A 4689-nucleotide genomic window follows, 5' to 3' on the forward strand; every position below is an offset into this window, starting at 1 on the left:
AGACTGTTGAATCACAGATCTGTACCTCTGAAACAAATAATGCAACATATATTAAGAAAAAAAAAAGAAGAAGATAGCAGGAGGGAAAGAATGAAGGGGAGTAAATCGGAGGGGGAGACGAACTATGAGGGACCATGGACTCTGAAAAACAAACTGAGGGTTCTAGAGGGGAGGGATTAGGGGGATGAGTTAGCCTGGTGATGGGTATTAAAGAGGGCACCTTCTGCGTGGAGCACTGCGTTTTATGCACAAACAATGAATCATGGAACACTACATCAAGAATTAATGATGTAATGTATGGTGATTAACATAACAATAAAAACAAATTTAAAAAAATAATAAGGCAGTTAATAAAAATGTTATTTTTTGATATGTGTGGTATCTGTCAATTTAATTTTTAAAATTTATCATGATTCTTCTCTCAAGCTAAATCAACATTTGCATTTGTAACAATTTTTCACTCATAATTTTGATTCTTTTTTTATGCCCCCAATCTAAAGAGCTTCAGGTCTTCCACAAAACCTGGATCCATGGCTGGTCAAGAAAAAAATGAGGCAATACTAAAGCAAACTTTTGTGTCACCCAAGCTGGTAAGTCTGTGTTTTTGTCTAAGTTTCCACTTAAAAAAAAAGACAAAATTGTTTTCCTTGGGAACTGGAAAATTAGTCTTTAACAAGGCTAACAAAGGAAGCAAGAGAGAATGAGAGCAAAGGCGAGATTTGGGTTCAATGTTTGGCTGTCCAGTGGACCAAAAGAGCTTAGAGGTGTATGGCACATATCCTTGGAAGTCAGTCCTGTTGTCTTTTTAAGATGAGAACTTTGGGTCAGGTGAGCTAAAAGTTCCTTTCCATGTTTCTGATTTTAACAGCTAAGTGTTGCCAAGGGAAGGTATTCTGTGACTCGCTGTAGAGAGCACAGAAGGAGGGCATGAATTTTTAATTTGCAGATGATTGCTGCTAACTTTGTGAAACCCGACTGTTCTCATATGTAGGTTAAACATACCCCTCATGTATTATTCACATTGTTCAATTATTGAATGCATCCTTTTTTCATAACAGGGCAAAGGTAAACTTTTATACTGCCTCTTTCAGGTAGTCACAAATTCTGCTTCAGTGGAATCCAAAGCAATTATGCTTTACTATTAAAACCGTACCACCATCTTCATTTTTATTTATAAATATTATATTTATATATAGTTACATAACACATTATATATTCTTATATATTTCATTTATAAATATTTATTTTATTCTAATTTTTAAGCGATCCTTATAATATATGTGATCCTACTTTATCTCCATCAAATTCTTAGCAGGTACGTGGAACAGGGATAATTATCTCCATTTTTAACAGATTTGGAAACTGAGACAGACAGAAAGAGGCAAAATCACTTGACTATTGGTTTTAGTTGACTAGAGACAGAAACAACAGGAATACAGGTCCTCCGATGCCCACTCCCGCTATCAAGGTCAATATAGAGAAATAAGTCTGGGACAGAGAGGAGGACCCTCTGGTTATCAGCTACTGACATATATTAGCCAAAGGTGTGGGTTTTCATGACAATCAGAATGTGGGTGGCAGCATAAAGCCCATGCAATGTGGGGACAGTATTTATCCATTGTTGGGGGGGCAGATCTGGAATTCATTTTAAATATTAGAGGAAAGGCAAGTAAGACTAGCCAGTCCCTGGAAGTAAGGGAAACATTGCCCTGAATCCCCTGCAGGCCCCAGTGCATAGCTGAATGTGCTGGCCAGGCTAGGGGAACCATCAGATAGCTCCGAGTCTGTAGAACAAGATAGCACATCTGGGCACGGGCTGGCTGGCTGGTGTGGGCTCCTCCTCCCTGACCCATCCTCCCCTGGGTGCTTGAGATTAGGCAGTGTATTCTAGCATTAGAGAGGCCCCATGAGGGTGAGGACCCGGACACTTCCTGAGACTGTGCCTCTCAACGAGTGCACCTGCTCAGGGGCCTCTATTCAAATATAAATGACCAGGAGCTTCGTCACAATGGGGCACAGCCCGTGTCTCTCTGCTCCACCCTCTTGGTGAAATGGGAGTCCCCCCGGAAGCGCAGGGCACGAAGGAGAGCAGTTTCTAGGAAGCGCCCCTCTGAGAGCTCAGCTTGGAAGGTAGGACAGCTCACAGGTGTGTGTGCACAAGAGCCTTTGAGATGTGTTTGGTGATTGGTTGTCTTGCAATAATTGCTGTTTCTTTTATATCTGTATATATTTGAAATCACATCGAACACATGTTCAACCTGTGAGTGATACAGGACTCGGCTCTGTAGTTACCAGGACTCACACTTTGATGGGGCCTGTCCTGCCCAACTGAACAGTCACAGTCATTGTCCTCCACGGCTACATCAGACCACCAGGGACACTCAAAGTCACCCCTGCAATCACAATTTCAGCCCCCATGAACACAAATAAAATCCACATGTAGTTAAAATGAGAATCGCAGTACCCAGTGGACGATTCTGGCTTCTCAGAGTTTTTAAGGGAGAAAAACACATCTTGGTTTTATTATCTACCTAGACACCAAATTGGAAGGTCTCTCCCTATCTGAAATTTATATCACTGGTAAAATTTTATTTTTTCGTGTTTTCTGTGCATCTATACCATTCCCTGGCCTTTGTGACAGATCATCTGTAGCCATCAGAAAGAAGGAAAGAGATGGTGTAGGAAAAGATAACCCATGCTTGAAGAACACCATCTGAATGGCAAGGTGTGTACAATGTATATATCTTTGATACCTCGCTACAACCTTAGGAGGGCAACATCAGAATCCCCATTTTACAGATGCATATACTGAGGCTCCTAAACATTATGCAAGCCACCCAAGGTTTTGTAGAGAATGGATACTGGCCTGCTCAACCCCTAAGACCCATCTCCAGTGCCCAAATCTGTGAGCCGTGTTTATGACAGCTAACAATTTGTCAACTCTGGGGACTCTTTGTCCCTCAGCAAATGAAATCCATCTGCATTTGTGAGCTGCTTAAATGTTCACAAGTCTGATGTGTCACCACAGGAAGGCAGACTCATAAAACATTTTATGTGGCAAAACTGCTGATAAAGGCTAATCTTCTGGACAAGACCTGAAGAACAGCTCTTTCTTTTTCTAACTGTTCCTTAACGTTCATGGACTTTGGTCAACGTCCCAGTAGCAGCATAAAGAATCTGGGAATTTACACCAAAAACTTGCTCTTAAACCTGATTGTAAGGTGATCTTAGTTTTATCATTCAACTCTGCTGTGTCCTATTTTCTTTATCTACAAAATGGGCACAATTAATTGCACTAAAGTTGTCATGAGTCTATACATACACATGAAAGCTCTCTTCGAAACCATTATTCAGGTATCTCAGATTTTGTCTAAGAAATATAGCAAGATGTGAACTAGGTGCACAGTTAATGAATAGCCGATGTTCATTGACTTCTCACTGTGTGCAGGCATAGTGCTAAGTGCCTTACAGACATCATTTTACTGAATCCTCCCAACATTATGAGTACTAGTACTTCCCCATTTTGCAGATGGGAAAAACAAGGCACAGAAAAGTAAGAAACCTTCCAAGACAGTGGTGGAGTCACGTGAGATTCCAGACTCAATGGTTTCCTTCCAGAGCCCATGCTGTTAACCACTGGGCTAGACTGCCTTCCATACGTAAGTATAGCAACGTGACACTCGAGGTGTTAGACAATTAGGTTAATCATCAAAAGGCAAACTTGACCTACATGTTCCTGCCAGAAGATTCCAGCTCAAACCTACACCTGACTATGTTAGCCCCTGGGACCAATGAGTAATGTCTCAGTTTTCGGAGGTTCCTAACTCGGCTCTTTCTGTTTCTTCCCCTGTACCACCACCACCCTCTGGCCTTTCCCTCTGCTGATTCTCAGTGCCTTGCGGATCTACTCATGTTGTTTCTCCTGCCTACTCTCCCAGGAAGCTTTCCCAAACACCAAGAGTAGGTTGCCTGTCACCCACTGGGTGATGAGCATTAAGGAGGGCACTTGATGGGATGAGCACTGGGGTGTTGTATACAACTGACGAATCACTAAATTCTACCTCTGAAACACTATAGGCTAACTAAATTGAATTAAAAAAAAACAAAAAACAAAGAGTAGGCTGCCTGTCTGTCTTCTGTTGGCCCTTAGAGCACCCTGCGCTTCCCTCTGTCCTGGCAGGTCCCCGTCTAGTGAAGCCTGTGTCCCCACTCCGTGCACCTCAAGGGCGGCAAAGCTATCTTGGTGTGTCGGCCATCTTGGTAACTTCAGCACCTCACATTCCCCACATTCCAACTTGTCCACAACGAGTCCTTAAAAATCACTAGACAACCGGAGCTTGGATTGGATCCCGGAACAGATGAGGACATTATAATGGAAAAATGGGTGGAAGCTGAATAAAGTCTATAGGTAGGTTAATAGCATTGTACCAACTTTAATTTCCTAGTTTTGATAAACACACCACGCTTATGTAAGAGAACACTAGAGGAAGCCGGGTGAAGGTTATACGGGGACGGTCTACAACATCTTTGCCACTCCTCTGTAAATCTAAAATCATTTCAAAATAAAAAGTTTAAAAAATCAATCATTAGATGACTTCGTAGCATAGTCTTTAAGGCCACCCTTTTGGAGTCGGACGGACCTAAAATCCAAATTCCAACTGATTTACTACATATCCTACGTGATCTTAG

At 41.9% G+C, this 4689-nt stretch overlaps 1 long non-coding RNA gene across 1 annotated transcript; it reads left to right on the plus strand.

Moving 5' to 3' along the window:
* Positions 1 to 2054: 2054 nt before the first annotated feature.
* LOC113921495 lies at positions 2055 to 4355 on the plus strand. Its single transcript, XR_003519708.1, has 4 exons — positions 2055 to 2130; positions 2642 to 2725; positions 3530 to 3659; positions 4181 to 4355. It is a non-coding gene; the product is annotated as an uncharacterized LOC113921495 (long non-coding RNA).
* Positions 4356 to 4689: the final 334 nt, after the last annotated feature.

The sequence above is a fragment of the Zalophus californianus genome, chromosome 4, assembly GCF_009762305.2.
Source record: "Zalophus californianus isolate mZalCal1 chromosome 4, mZalCal1.pri.v2, whole genome shotgun sequence".
Classification (NCBI taxonomy): Eukaryota; Metazoa; Chordata; class Mammalia; order Carnivora; family Otariidae; genus Zalophus; species Zalophus californianus.